Genomic DNA, 23,213 nt, shown 5'->3' with positions numbered 1-23,213 from the left:
CATCCCAGCCCAGTGCAGATCAAGTCCATAAGTCTGATATTAGCCCATATGTCTGATACCAATCTATAAAGTCCTCTTCAGACTCATGAAATGCATGAAATGACACCAAATGCAGGAAGATCACAGGCCAGTGGGTGGGAAGTCTTGTGGATCCAGTGGCATTGTAAGTATCTCAGGCCTGGCAGGGGTCTCCCTCCACATGGCATCTCTGGCTCCAGAGGTCTGGCTCCATCAGCCTCTCTGCATGTGTCTTCTCCACAGGGATGTCTAGCAGGAAGTAAGCAGAGAAAGCAAGTGTCTCCTGCCTCCAAGGAGGAAGACAGGAGTTCCCAGAAACCTCAGGAGAAGGTCATGCCCACACAGAGGCCTCGTTGGCTACGATCTGATTGACAGGCTAGACTCCACTCCTTCACTCTTAATCCTCAAATTGACAACAAATTATATGACTACCACACTCTTGTTCCCAATTTTGTTTTTTATCTTCCGAAATAAAATTTTATAAGGGTCCATTATGAAAATGAGAATGTAGTGCTAACTTGGTATACTGGTGTATTCATTAGGTTGCAAGACTCTTCCTTCCAAATAGCTTAAGATTGGGAGCGCTTTTGTTGCCATACAGTATTGTTTTCCTCCTTGCATAATTTTTAGCTTTGAATTAATTCTCCATAGGGTAATTTATCTACCTTGTAATTAGTGTAGGAGGAGAAGGGCAAATATGTATGGGCCATAGAGAAGTCACCACACCACATTATCTGGCCAAGTGAGAATCAACACTGAACTAACAGGAAAGAAACGTAGAGGGGACTCCTCTGGGCTCACACTCACACTCACACTGAAAAATAAAATTTATTTTCCTGAACGAAAGAAACAAAACTTTTATGCCTCAGATAATATAGCTGGTCATTTAAGCTGTGTAACACACCTAAAGCTAGAGATGAGATGTGGTAGAAACAAAAGAATCCCAATTGACAAACTGCCAAACTTTAGTCATGTATACAAGGTTTTCCATGTCATTCACCGTCCAGCAGACCTGAAGCTTGATCCCGGTGGGATAGAGCTAGACAATCCAGGCAAGAAGAATCGCTCGCCGACCCACGGAAGTATGATCTAAATGAAAGTATTGCTATTTTGCCTTTTAATGCATTTTCCAGTTAATATGAGAATTTACTGCAATAAATACTATATATGACGTTATTACCAGAGTAAATTCAGAGTAACTCATTCCTGTTACCATTGTGGCTAAAAGATTTGCACCTCTTTCTCTAATTCTATAGACGCTAAGCATTGAATCCTCCTTGCAACATGAATTCAAAGAATTTATAAAACAAAATCAATCTAACATAAATAAGAATCAGGCCAATGTTATTAAACCAAGCTCTTCTACATTACAGAACAGAAGGTCTACCGATTGGCCTGTAATTGGGAAATACACTTGCACTAGAGAAGGAGCAGAGAATATGTATTCTGAAGAAGATGATGTGATTAACTAGGAAAAATAGAAAAATACCCTAGAATGTATGGCTTTTTTGAGCTGATATGGTCCATGAGCCTCAGCCTCTTGTATCAAAATATACCCTAAGTTTTGAGAAGTTTTCAATATCTCCCTGTCATGAGACCTCAGTTCTGTGGTTGACTTTCACGCTTTGAGCTGCCTCAATAGAAAGCTCAAATTGAAAAACAAAACTCGCGATGAAGTCCTCTCTTTTTCCAAGGTTCACCATTTTGGTGAATGTACTTACATTCACCCTAGATATGTGCTGTCTCTGGTCATTCTGGAAAATTACAAAAGACAAAAATGATTTCCACTAAAGAATGAATGCTAAAGAAGACCTTTAAAAATTAAAGAAAGAAAGAAAGAAAGCCTTTGAGACTTAACCTACAGAACTGCGTTAACATAACCCAGAGAGACTAAAAAGAATTCCACAGCAGAGTAAGTTTCCAGCAAATACCATTGAGATTTGTGTCTTTGACTTAAAAAACGACAGAAAGAGTTAGAAAGGAGGCGTGATTCTCCACACTTTGGCATTTCCCATGAAGTGTGGTTGGTCCCTGGCACAGCCCCATGGACTCATGCCTGAGTTCTGAGACTAGAGCATACTGAAATAAAAGTTTTTTGGGATAGCCGAAACAACTGTTTGTCTTCCATATCTATAAGGCATAAAAGCCCAAGACTTGCTCAGCATCAGTATAATCTTCTCTCTATGTGTCCACACACTTTTCTACAATCGAGCCCAGGAGGCTGTCAGGAACATGACTGAATTTCTTTGAGGGAGATGCCAGGAGTAACTAACATCAACAGGATTTTTGGATGTGCATTATTCTTGAAATACTTAGGGGACATTATGTCTGTGCTCATGTGGAACGTGTACATGGACCAAGAGGCAGTTGTGCAAACAGAACAAAGTGTAATCTTGGGCCAGGCACCTGTCCGAGGAGGATTAGCCTGCCTGCCCTGATGGGACCAGAGGGCCACAAATCAATGAGCCATCAGCCGAGGCAGCTGCACCAAATGGACCATCAAAGCACCACCCTGCCTTGGAATTTCTATGGATGGAGACCCATTTAGAGATCCTGAAGCTGAGAATCCTCTCCCCGTCCTCTTTATTTGCCCACCTGGGGTTTCTTCTTACTCCCTTTATTGCTTTACCCTCCCCCCTGGCCAGCTTAAAACTTGCTCTCCACCACAGATAAGCAGGACTTCTAGGTCCTGCAATGGAGGCCCATGGAGTTAGCCCTGGAGTTCGGGCTCCCTTCTCTCCTCTCCCTCCCTGGCAGTGCGGATTCTCTCACTCCCTGCTCCCTAAGGGAAGCACAGAATAAACTTCCCCTTTTTCTTCTCTCTGGCCTGGCTTCGGTTCATCTTTGTGGTGAACGTAATACAAGGGAATACTGCATGGTTTAAAAATCAGGAAAAGTGGGCAGCAGGGTTGTATCCTCTCACCATACTTATTCAATCTGTATGCTGAGCACATCATCAGCGACGCTGAACCGCATGAGGGGTGCTGCATCCGGATTGGAGGAAGGCTTTTAACAACCTGTGATACGCAGATGACACCACCTTGCTTGCTGGAGGTGAGGAGGTCTTGAAGCACTTGCTGATGAGGATCAAAGATTGCAGTCTTCAGGGACAGCCCCCTCCCGGCCCCCATGGATTAAGCCTCTAGTGAATTCCCTCTGACCACAGAGTAGGAATGTGAAAGGCCTTGCTATCAGATAGAGATTATGGCAGATGTAGCTAGGTGAAAATGTAATATCTTATCATTTGATCTTCCTCTTGACTCATTCTAAAGCTTTTTCATTTTCTAATATGTTCTGCTGTCTTTTTGATTGAGGATGTTGTATGTCTGATCTAGTCATTGTTGTTGGGTTTTTGTTTGTGCTTTGTATGTTTTTCTGTATATGAAATCCAGGATAAGTAAATATATAGAGACAGTAATTGGATTAATAATTGCTTAGGGGCATGGCAGGAGGCGTTGGGGAGAATGGGGAGCTGGCAACAATGAATACAAAAAGAAAAGATTCTGAAATCATGTGGTAATGTTGCACAACTTTTCTTAATAGTGATCTAATGATTAAATTGTACGCTATCTGAATTATATGCCAATAAAGCTATTTAAAATTTTCTTAGGGTTATGGCAGGGAATGTTGGAGGAAATGGGGGCCTACAATAATAGCTACAAGAATTAATATACTGTTATAAATTTGATTATTATTATGATTGCACAATACTTTTTAATATATTTCAACCATTGAATTCTATGACATGTGAATTACAAAAAAAATCAAGTACCAAACATATATACAGATAACCCTATAAATCATAATTTCCCCCAATTTTACAACTTTATGAGAAGAATTCAAAGAGAGGTACTTTGGAAAATAGCTTGAAATCTATTAGTTTGTCATAGTAAACATGACACTGTTATTATTGTCACGATGGTGTGGGAACACTAAATATCAGCTTTAACTATCATCTTGTCAATGTTTCAAAATGCTACTGATATTTTCTCCAATTTTTAAGTCAGCGTTGTCTTGATTGACTAAGTTCAGACTAATCAAATGGCTTCACAGAATGACACTTTCGTGTCATCTCTCCTAGAAGGCTATTTAATTTCTATTGTATCTTACAAAAGCATTTGATAACAAGAACAATAGGCACAGCTGGTTGTGTTAGTGTGCCACATGAATCAGAGTGAATTTAAAGTTCTGGTAAAAGCTTCCAGTAAACTTCTCTCTGTATCATAAAATGAAGCTCACTTCATACCATTTAACCCAATTGTCAGTTTTCTGAGTTCATATTTTGGAAGTGACTTCTCTATACATACTTTAAATTTTAAATTTTGATCTGTGAAAACACATATAGTGGTTTTATGATTTCTGATTTAAGCCTTACTAAGGTCAAACTATAAAGTTAGAAAGGAGATAACTTATTGAAAATAGAAAGCCCCCAAACACCACTTTTAGAATCCAGTTGGATTAAAAATGGAAGGAAAAAAAATCTCATTCATATGCCACTGGAAGGCTTTGGGAAGAAGAAGAAAATGATGGGAAATGGAAGACTATCTTATCATAACTCACTTCCAAACTGAATTACATATGTATAACATATGTATTGATAAGAAGGTAAGAGCAGAAGGGACTGTTAACCTACTTCCTACTTAAAATGTTCCATTCCTGCACCTATTTAGAATTCACTTCTTTAAAACAAAATTGGTGACACAACATAGCTGGGTATAGGAAGCAGAGAAAATAATTGTTTCTAAGTTATCTTTAATTCTTGAGGTAGTTAATTGTGCCAGCCGATAAACACATGTGGGGTTAATTGAAGGGTGGAGGGATAAATGGCTCCAGCCTCGCCTTTCTAGTTCTCCGGTCTCTTGCTTTGTGATAGTCGGACCAGGGTGCAGCTGCCTTAGCCAATTCCCTGCCTTAGCTGTCAAGGCTCACTTCCTGTAAGACATCTCTGAGGAGAAGCCACATGGACCTACCCCAATACAGCCCTGGGTGCAGGAGCACCGGTGTGGAGACCCCTGTCAGTGCTGAGATGCTTACACATTCACTAATTTGGCTTTCCTCCTACAGTCAGCATCATAGTGTGTGTTTTGTGAGATGGAGGAGGACTTTGTGGATTGGTGTTGAACAAACAGGCTAATGTTGGGCTTGGGCTGGGGAGCACTGGGTTGGGATGTTTTCTTGATGTGCACTTACCCTTTATATAAAACTCTCTTTTATACACGAGTTTCTGTAGATTTGTTTCTCTAAAGAACCCAGACTCACACAGTTCTCAAATAACAAAGAACCCATCAATTTAATTTCTCATATTCAGTTGGGGCAAGGCAATGGGACAGCTAAGGATACGTGGAGCCCTGGTGTTGTAGTGGGTTACACACTGGGCTCCTATCTACAGCCACTCAGCAGAGAAAGACAGAGTTTTCTGCTATTTGTAAAGATTTACAGATTTGGAAACAAAGACTCAATTCTCCCCCGTCCTATGTGGTAGCTGTAAGTGAAAATCGACTTCAAAGCCATGTGGATATTGGGTACATTTGTGGTGGGTTTTTTTGTAAATGATGCAAAAGGCCCTTTGGAGTCTACAGTTTAAGTCAGAAACCTAGTGGAGATCATGAGGAGGGGCACACCCAGCAAAAGTCATGGGAGATAAAATTAGGTGAGACCAAAAACTAAGAAATTATCACTTAGTTCTGATTAAACAAATAGGACAGATCATAAATTGCATGAATCCTAGACATAAGTAGAAAGTGTTAGCAGAAAAGCCACATATCAGGGTTATTAACTAAGAAAACCATATAAAGTTAGCAATTAACAGAAGGGAAACATACAAACTCAGATGCTATTAGGAGGATCAAACGATCTAATCTTGATCCAACTGTGGTGAGGTTATGTGAGCAAAACAACTTGATACATTCTATGACCACTTCAGAATGGCATCAAAGAAGTTAGGACAGAGAGATTATAGGGACCGAGGACTCTAGGGAGGTGGGTGTTCCCATATTTTCCCACAAGCACTGCATCTGTGACTCATCTTAAATTTGTTTATAGCACACTGAAATGCACCGGTTACTCCCACCTGCAATTCCCAATACGTCCATCTGCTGCAATCTGGGATACTGTAAAGCAAACCACAGATGCTATAGTTCTTGTGGGCAGGTGTCCTTGAGATGGAATGACGCACTGCCCCGTCTTGTGCCATTCTCACAACTGTCCCTATGCTGGAGCCACTGTGGGACACATCTCCCTGAGGGCTTTCTCCCTTTTCGCTACACTTCCACCTTAACAAGCATGACATTCTTCTCTAAGCACAGGTCTGTCCTGAAAACATGTCCAAAGTGTGTAATGCAAACACTTGCCCACCTGACTCTAAGGAGCACCCTGGCCATACTTCTTCCAAGACAGAATGGTTTGTTCCCTTGGCAGTGGGTGGCACGCTCAATACATTTCCCTGGCACCGTAATTCAAATGCACCTATTCTTCTTTGGGCTTCCTTATTCTGTGTCCAACTTTCACATGCACATGAGGCCATGGAGACCACCCTGGCTTGGGTCAGGCACACCCTAGTCCTCAAACTAGCATCCTTGCTCTTCAACACGCTAAAGAAATCTTGTGCAGCAGATTTACCCAGGGCAACACATTGATCTCTTGACTGCTGCCGCCATGTGCATTGACTGTAGATTCAAGCAAGACAAAATCCTTGACAACTTCAACCTTTTCCCCATTTATTATGATGGTGCCTACTGATCCAGTGATGAGGATTTTTATTTTCTTTACATAAAATTGTAATCCATATGGAAGACTGCAATCCTTGATCTTCATCAGCAAGTGCTTTAAGTCCACCTCATTTTCAGCAAGCAAAGTTGTGTTATCTGCATATCACAGGTGGTTAGTAGCCTTCCTCCTTATCTGAGGTCTTGTTACCCTTCATTTAATCCAAGTTTTCTGATGGTTCGCTTAGCATACAAATTGAGTAAGTATATAAGTATATGGGGAGAAGATGCAGCCCTTGCACACACCTTTCCTGATTTTAAACCATGCAGTCTTCCCTGGTTCTGCCTGCACAGCTGCATCTTGATTCATGGACAAGTTCCACATGAACATAATGAAGTGCTTTGGAATTCCCATTCTGTTTAAGACTATCCATAATTTGTTATGACCCACGCAATCACATTACCGGGCAGACTCAATAAAACACAAGTAAAAATATTTCTGGTATTTTCTGTTTTGAGCAAAGTTACATCCGATACCAGCAATGGTATCTCTTGGTCCATGGCTTCTTCTGAATCCAGCCTGAACTTCTGGCAGCTCCTTGCCAATGTACTGATGCATTCATTGGTGAATGATCTTCAGAAAAATTTTATTTGCATGTGACATCAATGATCTTGTTCTATATCTTGAGCATTCTGTTGGATCACCTTTCTTTGGAATGGGTACAGATATGAATATTTTAATTCGTATTTATCCATTCCTGGAGACTTGTTTTCAGTGCAGTTTGAACTTCTTTCTTCAGCACCATTTGTTCTTGCTCATATGCTACCTCCTGAAAGGGTGGAATGATGATTTGTTCCTTTTGGTACAGTGACTCTGTGTATTCTTTCCATCTTCTTTTGATACTTCTGCTTTATTCAATATTTTGCCCATAGAATCTTTCAATATTGCCACTCAAGGCTTGAATTGTTTCTTTGGTTCTTTCAGTTTAAGACATGCTGAGTATGTTCTTTCCTTTTGGTTTCTAACTCTAGGTCTTTGCACGCTCCATTATGATATTTGACGTCGTCTTCTCAAGTTGTCTTTTGGAATTTTCTATTCAGCTCTTTGACTTCATCCTTTCTTCATTTGCCTTAGCTACTCTATGATTAATAGCTTGCTTCAGAGTCTCTTCTGACATCCACTTTGATCTTTTCTTCGTTCCTGTCTTTATAATGACCTTTTGCTTTCTTGAATGATGTTCCTGACGTCCTTCCATAGCTCGTATCAGGTCTGTCATTAATGTTCAATGTGTCAAATGTGTTCTTCAGATGTTGTACAAATTCACCTGTGATAGACTCAAGGTTCTTTGGGCTCTAGTTGACTAGTTTTTATTTTCAGCATCAACCTGAACTTACATATGAGAAATTGATGGTCTGTTCCACAGTCAGCTCCTGACCTGGTTTTAGCTGCTGATATTGAGCTTCTGTAGTGTCTCTTCCTACAGATGTAGTCAATCTGCAGCTTCATCTCTAGCATCAAGGTCATATTTTCCAACTACTCTTCTGTCTTCTTTGTCTCCACCTTTTACATTCCAATCACCAGGAATTAGGAATGCAACTTGATTTCATATTTTATCAAAAACCGACCAAAGAGTTTGATCACGCTTGCTGCTATCGAGTCTATGCTGACTCATAACGACCCCCTGAGTGTTTCTGAGACTGTAACTGTTTATGGGAGTACAAAGCCCAGTCTTTCTCCCATGTAGCTGCTGCTGGTTTGTAGCTGCGGCACATTCAGATCACAGCCGAACATATAACCACGACCTTACCAAGACTCCTTTAAGACCTTGGTAGAATTCTTCAATTTCTTCATCACTAGCTTATGTGGTTGGCACATAAGTTAAATAAGAGTTATAATTATTGAATGTCCTTGAGTTGGACAGATAAAATCCCATCACACAGCATTGTATTTCAAGATAGACCTTGAAATGTCCTTTTTTGACTAGGAAAGCAGTACCAATCCTCTTGACTGTGTTGTTCCCAGCATAGCAAACCTTGTGCTTTTCTGATTCAAAATGGCCCACGCCAGTCCATTCTGTTCATTCATGCCTAGCATATCAATCATTGGGATTCCATTTCATTTTTGACCACTTCTAATTTTCCTACATTCACGCTTCATTAGTAAATTTTGGCTGCTGTTTCTTATTACCTTGAGTCATGCCCTATCAGCAATTGAAGAATCCACTCCCACGGCCTTTTCTCCATTCATAGCACCATGTGAACTTTCTATTTCGAGAATTCAGCTCCTCCTCAGTCTTAGTTGGAGTTCCTTCTGATCCGGGCACCATCAGCTTTCTTCACGACATCTGCTTATGCACCCACTGGTCTTCAGTGATTGTATTGGGAAGTGACCACACAATGATATGTTTTTTTGTTCTTTGATGCCTGATATTTGATCCCTTGATCCCTTCAGCACCTTGTGATCACATTCTGGTGTGCTTTTTCCATGTGGGCTTTGTTACTTCTAAGCTAGATGGCCGCTTGTTGATCTTCAAGCCTTGTTTATTTATTAAAAAAAATATTTTCCCCATGTGTTGCTCTGTATATTTGTTTTTGTGATAGTTTCTTTTTTATCTGAAGGACTCTTTTTCTTCTTCTTCTTTTTTTTTTTTTTTAGCAATTCTTGCAAAATCCTAATGAATTTTTAAAACTTTTTACTGTTTAATTTGCAATGTCTTAATTTCACCTCATTTTAGAGTGACAATCGGTGATTGAAGACTTTTGGTTGACAATTACTTTCTTTCAATACTGCTGTAGAGGACAACAAAGAACTCCCCCAAATCTCAAATGTAACTTAAGGAGAATATCTCTTAAGCCGTAAACAGGGTAAAGAAAGATAAAGACATATTACAGGACAATCATGGTGTCCAAAGACCACTGAAATACGACATGAGATTACAAGGGAAACTATCACAAAAGCGTAACTGACAGCAGATAAATACATAACAGCTGCAGGCAGACGACAGAAGCAGAATGGGACTATGATCGAGTTTAATGCTTTCTGCTTCACAGCAGAGATTATGAGATTGGTTCGTGGCCCAGGACAGGACTCATGACCATGTGAGCCGAGTACCCAGGCAAGTCCCTGAAGGAGAGACTACCCCTCCCTGGGCTGGCTAGTGGTAGTAAATATACTCGATCGGACTGCCAAGCCATTCACATTGCTGGTTACTGGTCAGAAGGAATTCATGGGACTCTGGACCTTCATGGAGACACAAACATAGATTTGGAGCTCTCAGGGTAACCACAGCATCCCCCAAACTTAGTGTTCAGAAAAGTACATATAGCGTCACTAGGACTCAGAACTGACCCCATGGCAGTAGGTATTTATATCTTCCCATGGCCTCCTAACTAGAAGTACAGCCAAAGTGTTCCTTAAAGGCAAGGAGAGAGAGGCTTGTCATACATAGTTTGGACATGTTTTAAGGAGAGACCAGTCCCTGAAGAAGGGCGTCATGCTCAGTAGAGAGCCAGTGAGGAAGAGGAAATCCCTCCAGGAGATGGATTGACACTGTCTTGCAACAGTAGGTTCAATCCCAGTCACAGTGGTGAGGATGGAGCAGGCCGAGGCCCTGTTTCGTTTTGTTGTTCTTAGGCTGGCTATGGGTGGGAATGGATTTCATGGCACCTAACCACAACAACAACAACAACAACAACATTGCCTCCTGGCCTGCACCTTTTCTGAGGAGAAGTTGTCACTTCGGTTTTATGGAAGGCCTCTTGCCTGTTACACTATGCTGTCTCTTACTGCTTTCAGATCTTCTTTACCGTCTTTGCGTTCAAGGATTTTGATTGCAATGCTGCTTGGTATCAAATTCCTACATTCATTCCAGGTGACGCTTGCCTAGTTTCCAGCATTTGCAGATTCAACTTCTTGGGCCGGCGTAAACATTTTCCTGACATGATCTCTTGAAGTGTTATTTATGTTGTCTTCTTCTTTCTTCTCCGTTCAGGATCTCCACAGTCTACTTCTTTAATTTCTTGATCGCACAGCACAGTTCCGTGTGCCCTTGCTCTTTTCTCTGGTTTCCTAAGGCCCTTGGGAAATGCGATGGCCATTTCCCCTAGTTTGCCTCCCCAGTCTGCTGAAATCTATTTTTAATCTCTCCTTTACATTTTTAATTCAATTATTTTATTCCTCAATTCCAATATTTCTACGTGGTTCTTTTTCTGTTCTGTCTTCCCAGTAAGTTTCTCATTTTGTTCTCTGATCTACATTCGGTCATTATCTCTGCTAATTGCATTTTTAACATAGTTAACATTAGTGTTTGAAAGTCTTCTGTTTTCCCCCATGCTACCTCCATAAGACTGATTTCAGCTTTTCCATAATGGCCTTCTCCTATGTTCTTGGATATGTGAGAATGTTCAGTTGAACCTTAGGTATCGAGTATTTTACTAGAGTAAACCTGGAATTCAGAATCTCATCTTTATTTGGAATTTAGGTTTGTATCAGAGGACTTCAAAAATTCCATTGAAATACTTTGTTATCTTTCTATTCTTTTTACCCCCTGAACATTTTGAAGCACTGTTATATACGTGTTTTTAATTATTGTATTTTTCTTCTTCCCCTACATTCCACTAGAGGGCGCACTAGCTCTTTTGTTCTTTCATCACTGACAGTCCTCAAGGTGCCATGGAAGAAAACCTTGTGGGCAGTGAACCTCCTTTGTAGAGCTTACTACCCACAACCCAAGTCTTGGAGAAATCCTTAGAGTTTGCTATGAGACCAGCGAACTACTCTGGCAATGTGTAATGCCCATCCTTCTCTGGTGGGGCTTCAACCATTTTCTTGATTGATATAATGTCTTGATCTGATTCCAAATTCCCTAAATTGTCCCTCCAACACATTTCATTGATGGTAGTTATTTTGGAAAGTTTTTCAGTCATTGGAGATTGGTTCAGAGACTCACCCTGTGGCCTTTAACCATTAACTCTCAAGAAGAGCTCTGGGGCCAGAGTGGGTTATGCACCGGGCTACTAACTGCAAGGTCAACAGTTTGAAACCACCAACCTCTCTGGAGGAAAGGCTTTCTACTCCAGTAAAGATCTACAATCTAGGAAGCCTATGGACACAGTTCAAAGCATCTCTTTTGTTATGGAAACTGGAAGCAATACAAATTATTTATTGTCTTCATTTTATCTAGGACTGCGATAATAGAAAAACACACATGGCCAGCTTTAACAAGCAGACATTTATTTTCTCCCAGTTTAGGAGGCTTCGGCCCTAACGCAGGATGCTAGATGTGGAAGAAACCCTTCTCTGTTTCAAGAAGGTCCTTGTATCTTTTCTGTATTTGCCCCTGGGTGATCTTCAGGGGGCTTGGTATTTCTCTTCCCCCATTTATACATCCTTGTATCATCTGTTTCTTTTATATCTACAAAAAGACGGACTCGAGAAATAATCTACTAATATTGTCTTATTGATAAAGCAAAGTAAACCCATTCTCAAGTGGGATTATGGCCACATATGTACCAAACCAAGACAAATGTATTGTCATCAAGTCGACTACAACTCTTAATGATTCTACAGGACAGAGAACTGCCTCCAGGGGGTTTCCAAGTCTGTGATCGTCATGGAAACGGATGGTCACAGCTTTCTTTCAGAGTACCATTCGGGTTTAAGCTAATCATCTCTTGGTTAGCCGCTGAACGATTAACCACTGGGCCATTGGATATAGGTATTAGGCTTTACGGCATGTATTTTGGATAGACACAAGTTAATCCAAACAATTTATTTAACCTGTTGAATTGGAGGGGATTAGGTGGATCACACTTTTTATTCATTTTCCTGGCTACCAATAGGATAGTAAGAAGTAGCGAACCACCAGAAAAAGCCATGTTTATTCATTATTCTCTTTGCCCGAGGTATTGTGTGCAGCTTTTTTTCTAAAACCGACTGTATTTATGGGCTCATAAGCCATGAAGAGAAAGATTTTACTCCATCACAGCCTTGTTCCTTCGGGTACCAGCCAGGTGCTTTAATTTTTTGACTGGTCACTGAAGCTACAGTCTGTCAGTTCTAGCCCAGTAATCTATTTTTGTTGTTGTTGTTTGCTGTTTTTCTTAAATTGTTGTTGGATAATAAAGAGGCTCAATTACCTATGTCTCCATCTTGGGGGAAGAGTGGAACATTCTATTAGCTGATATTTTGGCAGAACTCCTTCTTCTCGGCTCTGTGTTTTCATACGTGCCAGTCCCTCCCAGGAGATTTTGAGCCTGCTGCCTGACTTACGGGTCTCGCACTCCTTCTTAGGTGGTATTGGGTCAGCTTTGACTCATAACGACCCTCTGTAGAACAGACTGAGACACAGCCTGGTCCTATGCCATCCTCACAACCATTCTATGTTTGAGCCCTTGCTGCAGCCACTGCTCCAATTCATCTTGGCCAGGGCCTTCCTCTGGTTTCCTGCCCCTTCACTGTACCAAGCATGAGGTCCTTCTCCAGGGACTGGTCTCCCCTCATAAGATGTCCAAAGTCCGTGAGATGAAGTCTCAATGTCCTTGCCTGTAAGAAGCCTTCTGGCTGGACTTTTTTCAGGACAGAGGTGTTCTTTTGGCAGTCTGTGGTACTTTCAATATTTTCCCCATGCACCATAATTCATATGAAGCAATTAAAATACCGTGGCTTGGGGCGGCCGCACCTTAGTCTTCAGAGGAGCACCCTTGTTTTTCAACTCCGTAGAGAGGTCTTGTGCAGCAGATCCCCAAGTGCAAAGTATCATTTGATCTCAGCTGCTCCTTTCGTGAGCACTGATTGTGGATCCAAGCAAAATGACATGCTTGACAATTTCAATCATTTCTTCGTTTATTATGATGTTACTTACTGATCCAATTGTTAGGCTTTGGGTTTTCTTTACTTGTTTTGTCCTTGATTTTAGGGTTAAAGCTTTATTTGCATTAAGTTGTAATCCATATTGAATTCTCTAATCCTTGATCTTAGTAGCTCACAATTGCCCAAGACAATCCTTTGAAACAATATTCTCTCTCTCTTTGCTTCCATTTTTAGTATCTTTTATTTAAATCTTTCCACAAACGTTTTGAAGTCACCTCTCATTTACACATATCTCACTGGCCTGTTTCTCTTGAAATCCAGTATAAGACAGAGTATTGCCATCTTAACAATATTACATATTTCAATCTAGGTCCATAACATAAATAGATATTTTTTTCACAATGTATTTTTCCAGTGTACTTGGTTTAATTTATTCTAAGTTTTTTCATTCTTTTGGATGCTAGTGTAAATGGAATTATTCTCAAAAGTCCTTTTGGAATGGCTAGTACATAGTAACATAACAGATTATTGGCTGTTGACCTTGTGCCTGTAATTTTGCTGATTTAAAAAGAAATCATTTCATTGGGGGCTCATACAGCTTTTATAACAATCCATACACCCATCCATTGCGTCAAGCACATTTGTTGCCATCATCATTCTCAAAACAGTTTCTTTCTACTTGAGCCCTTGGTATCAGCTCCTCATTTTAGCAGATTTTTCTTATTTGTTTTATAAATTCTTGTTGATTTCTATTATAAGGAATCATGTCATCTGCAAAATCACAGTTTCCTTTATGTTTTCCCTTTTTTTTTTTGGATGCCTTTTCTTTTTATTCTTTCTTTTCCCCCTTAATTTTCTACCAAGGACTTCTGTTCTTAGAGGTGGAGCTTTCAACCTTCTACTATTGAATATAATAATAGCTCTAAGTTTGTCATAAATTCTCTTAATGACCTAATAGGGTCCACCTTTAACCTCAGCCTGCAAATTTTTTATCCTGAAAGGGTACTGAATTGTTTCTGTGTCATTTAGATAGCCAGGGTGTCCCCCCACCCTCTATATGCTATTAATGTGATACATATTGAACGTTTTTTGGAATCTTGAAATATATTCAGAAGTGTATTTTCAGAAGTAATATTGGGCTGTACTTTTGTTCTGTTATGTCCTTGTCTGGGTTTTGTTTGAAGAGGAAGCTGATGACAAAGATTAAGACAGCACATTATAAAGGTGGGTGAGTGCAGAGTGGAGACTCAGAGTCCATCGGTAGGCAACTGAACACACCCTTGCTGAGGGGTTGTGGGGAGGAGACGAGCCAATCAGGGTGCAGGGTAGCAACGATGAAATATATAACTTTCCTCTAGTTCTTAAATGCTTCCTCCCCCCCATTATCATGATCCCCATTCTAACTTATAAATCTGGCTAGACCAGAGGATGTACACTGGTACAGATAGGAACTGGAAACACAGGGAATCCAGGATAGATGACTCCTTCAGGACCAGTGGTGAGAGAGGCGAGGCCTGAAGAGTGAAGGGAATGTGGGGTAGAAGGGGGGAACCAATTACAAGAATCTAAGTATAGCCTCCTCCCTGGGGGATGGACAGCAGAGAAGAGGGTGGAGGGAGACGTTGGACAGTATAACTTATGACAAAACTATAATAATTTATGAATTATGAAGGGTTCATGAGGGAGGAGGAAGTGGGGAGGGAGTGGAAAATGAGCAACTGATATTAAGGGCTAAAGTAGAAGGCAAATGTTTTGAGAATGATGAGGTCAAAAAATGTACATATGTGCTTGACACAATGGATGTATGTATGGACTGTGATAAGAATTGTACGAGCCCCCAATAAAATAATATTTTAAAAAGATTAAGAGCAGTATTTCCTTTTCCGTATTTTGGAAGAGTGTACGTAGGATATGTGTTGACTATTATGTAAGTGTAAGTTATTTAGATTCATTTGGAAAGTTTTTTGAAAACTAATTGAATCTCTTCACTTGCTATACGGCCACTGAGATTTTCTATTTCTTGTTGTGTCAATTTTAGATGATTTTTATGTTTCTGGGAATGCTTTCTAAATTTCATCTATATGATCTAATTTGTTGGCATCAAATTGTTCAAATATTCTTCTGCCATCTTTTTAAGTAATATTCTTTTATTTCTGATTTTATTTATCTTTGTCTTCTTGTTTTTAAAGTCAGTTTGTTCATTGTGTTGCTAACTGGCAAACTTAATAGAGTTTTATTTAAATTAATTACTGACAATAAACAGCTTATTTCAGCCTTTTGATGCCATATATACTCGTGTATAAGCCACTTTTTGTCAGCACATTTTTAATGTAGTTTTTGTTGTAAAACTAGGTGCCTCAGCTGATATTCGGGTTGGCTTATACTCGAGTGTATACGGTATTTATTTTCCTGTTTGTTCCCCAATACTTACACTACTGGGTTTGATTTTGTTTGAATTTTTTTTCTTTTAACTTGTCATTGTTCATTGGGTGGTTTACAAAATAGGTCAGGTTTCCTTTCAACGATTCATATACATGTTGTTTCATCTCATTAATTACAATCTCCATAATGTAACCTCACATATCCCACTTCCTCCTTGTGCTTCCTGCTACCATTTCTCCTTTCCTTACTCTTCTGAGCTTTATCCTTGGGCAACTGCTGCCATTCTTATTGTAAATGATTGGTTACTTCAAAGTGTGTGTACCATTCTAGTGTTATTGTTCCCTTTAAAGCAGTGGTTCTCAACCTTCCTAATGCTGTGACCCTTTAATACAGTTCCTCAGGTTGTGATGACCCCCAACCATAACATTATTTTTGTTGCTACTTCATCACTGTCATTTTGCTACTGTTATGAATCAGGTGTCCCCTGTGAGCGGGTCATTCGACCTCCAAAGGGGTCTGACCCACAGGTTGAGAACCACTGCTTTAAAGACTTGTCTTTTGTTTGGCTGAAAATTGAGCTGTGACAGTGAGTTCATCTCCTACCCTAAAGATGACTAAGGGCCATATTTTCAGAGATTGGTTGTACAACCTCTATCTGACCTGTAAGTCTAGTCTTCTTGTTAGGTAGCTGGCATAGGGACTGGGGCGTCCATTATGCATACTCAGAGGTTTGAGCTTTTGGCCAGAAAGGGGTGGTCCACCTAGGTGGGCGTTACACCTGGATTGGCCCATCTAAGCCAGGTGAATTTCATTCAGCCAATGGGGTTGACTAGTATTGTCGACCACGCCTCCCAACGAGGCCCCTGAAAAGACCAGAGGTTTTGCTCTGGGCGCTCTTTCCCAGCAGCTGCTACACAATGTAGCGCAGCTGGGCTGCAGTCTGGGGTGGCCAGGCTGCAGTCCCCAGCCGTGCCACGGACGGAGCCAAGGATCGATGTATATCTCTCCCCCAAGAAATCTAACATTCTTTTTTTTTTTGCGATTCTGAGTTTTTCCCACTTTTTCTAGTACCTTCTAATGTGATCCCTTTCAGAGCAGTTGGTAGTGATAGTTGGGTACCATCTAGTTCTTCTGGTCTAAGTGTCCTGCAGACTGATGGTCACATAACCCCTTGGTACATAGGACTGTTTCCATTTATCTTCAATTTTCTTCACTCTTTTTATCTCTGGACAGGGAGAAATCAACAGTCGCACTTTAGATAGACGATCACAAGCTTCAAGACCACAGTTGCTGCTCCCTAAAGTAGGATGTAGAGCACTGTCTTTGTAGACTGTGTTATACCAATTGACCTTTTTGGATGCATTATTTAGATTACCTCTGAACTTTCTTTTCTGTATTTTTAAAGTTATTCCCTTAATCATTACAATGGGAATTACAGATAACATCAAATATAATAATCCTATTATAATTGATACCAATTTAGCTAGAGTTTCTTACAGTAACTCAGATACAAATCCAGCTCTGTCCACCTACTTTATGTATCCATTGTAATAAACTACATTGTCATATTATTTTATGCCCAATACATATTAAAATCATATAGAAACAAAAAGTGGAATCAGAAACCAAAATTTAAACAGTGCTGTTTATTTACAAAGTACCTTTACTGGAGACATTTATTTCTTGAAATGGCATTGTTTTACAGGCTGGTGTCCTTTACTTTTAGCCTGAGAGACTGACTCTGGTGACTTCATGGCATCCATTGGGCTGTTAACCAGAAGGTCAGCAGTTGGAAGCCACCAGCTGTTCTGAGGGAGAAAGATGAGGCTCTCTACACCTGTACACAGTTACAGTATCAGAAACCCACAGGGGCTGTTCTATCCTGTCCTGTGGGTTCACTGTGAGTCAGAATTGACTCAATGGCAGTGAGTGTGTTTGTTGTTTTGTTTTGTAAGGAAGTCTGCAGCTGGTGACAAACTCGTTTAATATTATTTATTAATATTATTATTTGGGAAGTCTTATTTCCTTATTAATTTTTGAAGAATACTTTCACTGATGATAGAATTATCAATCTCCTTTTTTGTCATCACTAGGAATATACGGTTTCATTGCTTTCTGGATTTCAGAATTTCTGATAAGAAATTGGCTATTACTATTAAGAATTCTTCATGTGATAATTTACTACTTTCTTGCTGTTTTCAAATTTTTTCTCTACTTTGATTTTTAGAAAGGAGAAACAGGATACATTTTTAACGTTTTTGGGTAGAGCATGTGAAGAGACATGACAGCTATTAAGACAGGTAACAGAAGAATATCTTAACTTTTAAATAATTTATTTTAAACTCCATGTGAGGCTGGTTCGAAAGTTTAGTAGCCTTTTGAGAGTCACTCCAATCTTACTCATGGACCTCCACTAAGTGCTCATAAAAACAAGTCATAGCAGGCCAAGAGATCAGCGAAAGCCTCCCCACAATATCCTCCTCTATATAGAGTAGATAGAGTGACAAGATTGGATGATATGCTAATCTGACCTAAAAAACAATCCATCTGCTCTTATATATGAACAAGTACTTGGTCTGAGTCTATCTGTGATCGGCTCCATATTGGCCAAAATCCATGTGAGAAATGGAACAAAGACACCTGCTTTGGGAGACAAGTCAGGAAACACTGTTCACAGCCAATGTTAGAGTAGATTAGAAAGTTCTCCAAAATATTTGACTTCTCAGGAAAAGTTTGCTTGCCATTGAGGGTGAGCAATAAATTTGTTAGTGCCCCAAATTCTGTATTGCAGAAGATGCACACAAGCCTATCCTGACACAATCGCTGAAGACAAAGCGGGTGCATAAGCAAATGTGGTGAAGAAAGCTGATGGTGCCCAGCTATCAAAAGATATAGTGTCTGGAGTCCTATAGGCTGGAAGATAAACAAGTGGCCATCTAACTGAGAAACAACAAAGCCCACATGGAAGAAGCACACCAGCCTGTGAGATCATGAGGCATCAAAGGGATCAGATATCAGGTATCAAAGACCAAAAAAAAAATAATAGCATTGTGAATGAGGGGGAGTTCGGAGTGGGGACCCAGGGCCCATCTGTGGGAAATTGGACATCCCCTTGCAGAAGAGCTGCGGGGAAGAGACGAGTCAGTCAGGGTGCAGTGTAGCAATGATGAAACATACAATTTTCCTCTAGTTCTTGAATACTTCCACCACACCCCACTATCATGATTCCAATTCTACCTTACAAATCCAGCTGGACCGGAGGATGTACACTGGTACAGATAGGAACTGGAAACACAGGAAATCCAGGACAGATGAACCCTTCAGGACCCGTAGTGAGAGTGGCGATACGGGGAGGGTGGAGGGAAGGTGAGGGAAAAAGGGGGAACAGGTTACAAGGATCTACAGATAACCTCCTCCCTGGGGGACAGGCAGCAAAGAAGTGGGTGAAGTGTGACATCGGATGGTGTAAGATATGATAAAATAATAATAGTTTATAAATTATCAAGGGTTCATGGGGGAAGGGTGACCAGGGAGGGAGGGGGGAAAATGAGGAGCTGATGCCAAAGGCTCAAGTAGAAAGCAAATGTTTTGAGAATGATGAGGGAAATAAATGTACAAAAGTGATTGACACAATGGGTGTATGTATGGATTGTGATAAGAGTTGTACAAGCCCCCAATAAAATGATTTTAGAAAAAGAAGCATAGATCTGTATCAAAAAAGAAATGAAGAAGAATCACACGGACAAAGCAGTGTAAAACTCAGTATATTTTTAGATGTTCACAATCGCATTTAACAGCTATTACTACCAACACTCTTTGGGTTGAATTATGTTTCCCTAATATGTGTTTTGGAATGCTAATGAGCAAGTATTCGGTCTTCATCCAGGTAGGATTCTTTTTATGTTAATTAATCCATATATATATATATATATGGTGCTTCTTTAACCTCATCACTCAAATGCCAAACAAACTCTCTGACATCAAGGTGATTCCAATTCAAAGCAATCCTATAGGACAGTTGAACTGCTCTCTTTAGATTTCAGAAATGTTGAATCTTAAAGGGGTAGACAGGCTCGTTTTTCTCCTGTGGAGTTGCTGGTTGGTTTCAACCACCAGCTTTGTGATGAGCAGCTTAATGGTAAACAGCCAACTGACTTTGATATCATGATATCATGCCACATGAGATCATCAGGGAACCACGGAATACTGGAATATAAATGTACCTTCCCTTTGACCCAACAGAGCCTTACATTTGCTGGTATCTTGAATTCAGGCTACTAGCTTCGTAAATTGTGCTACAATTTTTTTGTTTTTAAAGCCACTCATATATGGTATTTGTATTAGAGTAGTTAGTACTGGGTAAACACTAAATAAAGGAAGCAATTTAGGCTTAAAATATTTAAATATATTTTCCATGAATATAAATCAATTTTGTGATAAAACATTTATTTATCTATTTATTAAAAGATTTATCAAACTGATTTCTGAAACCTGTCTGTTCCCGCTATTTTGAAAATAGTTGTATCTTTGGATGCAAAACTTGCCTGAATTCTAGAAGACATGCTTGTTCAAGCTTTTGATATTTTGCCAAAAGAGAATCATATTTTAGCTAGGTAGCTGGATGCTTAATAGTTAGTAGGTTATTTAGAACACTTTTTTATAGTCTATACCTAAAGTAAGAATACAAGTAAATAACAAAAAATTTTAGATAATATAAAAATTTTAAATGTTGTTTATTTCAAAGGCCTTTCTTTGCATTTCCTAAAAATATGTTGTATGGATTCTTTTTTAACTAAAACTACATGTTTAAATTAAGATGAGTTCTTTTTAAAAATATTTTTGTTATTTTTTTTAAGACCAGTTCTTTTTTTTTTTTTAATGGGGTGACATGCTTTATTTGATTCAAACTCTCCATTACATAAGATAGAATTTGGCATGCGGTGGGGCTCAATAGCTGGATAATAAATAACTGACTGAATATGTTATTAGTGATTTTTTAAAAATTATTTTATTGGGGGCTCGTACAATTTTTATCACAATCCATACATACATCCATTGTGTCAAGCACAGATGTGCATTTGTTGCCCTCATCATTCTCAAAACATTTGCCTTCTACTTTAGCCCTTAATATCAGTTGATCATTTTCCCCCTCCCTCATGAACCCTTCATAATTCATAAATTATTATAGTTTTGTCATAAGTTACACTGTCCGACGTCTCCCTCCGCCCTCTTCTCTGCTGTCCATCCCCCAGGGAGGAGGCTATACTTAGATTCTTGTAATTGGTTCCCCCTTTCTACCCCACATTCCCTTCACCCTCCAGGCCTCGCCCCTCTCACGACTGATCCTGAAGGAGTCATCTATCCTGGATTCCCTGTGTTTCCCGTTGCTATCTGTACCAATGTATATTCTCTGGTCTAGCCAGATTTGTAAGGTAGAATTGGGATCATGATAGTGGGGTTGGGGGGGAGGAAGCATTTAAGAACTAGAGGAAAATTATATGTTTCTTCGTTGCTACCCTGCACCCTGATTGGCTCGTCTCCTCCCCACTACCCTTCAGTAAGGGGGTGTTCAGTTGCCTACCGATGAACTTTGAGTCTCCACCCTGCACTCGCCCACCTTTACAATGATACGACTTTTTGTTCTTGGATGCTTGATATCTGATCCCTTCGACAGCTCGTGGTCACACATGCTGGTGTGCTTCTTCCATGTGGGCTTTGTAAGACCAGGTCTTAATGAATTAGTTATCCTAGTCTTTTACTTGACAGTCTACGTGGGAGTCCATGTTTGCTTAGCTGCAAAGTCAATTTCTTCCTGACAAGGATGCAATAAAAATAATTATTTATTTTGGAGCTGGCCTTATCTAAAGTTTTGAAGAGAATTGAAAGGATTTTTGTTTTACAAGGTGCATTGGAGAAATGATGGCCTGGCACTGACACAGTTTTCACAGAATCCTAAGACATTGGTCAAAGGTGTTCAAGCATCCATCAGTGATGTTTTAGGATCCCACCTGAGGGATATGGGATCATGATTGAAAAGTTCTGTAATTAATGTTTTAATCAATCACTCTAAGTTTCCATACTCAACTATTAAATAGCAGCCCATTCCCTACTTCTAATCTATACTTCTTGTGAGTAAAATCAAAGTCAACTAAATGACTGTATAATAATCACTTGCGCCAAGGAATAAGCATATCTGTCTTTGTTAATGAGTGCTCTAGTGGGAGCTGTCTGTTCTGTTATGTGATCTGGTGCCTCCCTGCATTCAAATATGTTGTTGTTTCCTCTTGAAATTCTCTTGATTTCATGCTAAGGACTGAGCATGCTTTATTTTTCTTCTTTTTATTACAAGAGTTATGAAATTTACTCAATTAAATCAGGTAAATGAGGCATACTTGATCTCCAAAACTGCCCAAATGAATTTTTTAGAATAAAAATCTCTGAATAACTTTAAAATAAAGAAGCACACTAAATTATCTTAATCTCAGTGTTTCAAATCTGATATTTAAACCAGATCATATATTTTTATGCTGTAAAATTTTATATATTATACATGTTAATATTCAATGGCTATGCCTTTTAACTTAAGTTTAGTAATTATTTGTGCTTTTAAAATGAGAAAGAAATAAAAGTAAAATAAAATGAGAAAATCAAAGCAGAATTTAATCTTTTCATGTACTTTATCTAGGTTAAATTTGACTAATCATTACACACTTTAATGAAGTTTGGCTATTTTCTTAAAGGTAAATATTCTAGATAAAACAAGAAGATATGCATAATGCCTTAACTATAGCATTATCATGCCTTTAATCTAGACTGTCACATCTACTCACCTTTACTACACGTAAAGGCAATTTTACAAATAGACTTGGAATAAGTTTCTTCCCATGGTGTACACTGTTGAATACAGCACAGTTTATCAAACCTTTGGAAATGATATTTTGAAAATGTATCACTTAAACAATAGAAATTCTCATATTCATTTAAGAAAAATGTATTATTTGAAACCTTTGTCCATATTTAAGATGATTAGTGTATTAATTCTAATCAGAACAGAACCTAAATAAAAATAGAAAGAAAAGATATGTAAACATTTGTTTTTGCTCTTCTGTCTATAAAATCTTTTACAAGTAACTTTAGAAATCAAAGATAGCTATTACATGAAATGTGATTTTTTTACCTTCTTACTTCTAGCCTATAAAAGAGCAAATGGGAGGGAGGGGAAAAATGAGGACCTAATGTCGGGGGTTTAAATGGAGAGAAAATGTTTTGAGAAACGATGTACAAATGCGCTTTACACA

Source organism: Echinops telfairi, unplaced genomic scaffold, assembly GCF_000313985.2.
Source record: "Echinops telfairi isolate 266 unplaced genomic scaffold, ASM31398v2 ScPeMD7_2010;HRSCAF=2546, whole genome shotgun sequence".
Lineage (NCBI taxonomy): Eukaryota > Metazoa > Chordata > Mammalia > Afrosoricida > Tenrecidae > Echinops > Echinops telfairi.
This window is presented reverse-complemented; position numbering follows the sequence as displayed.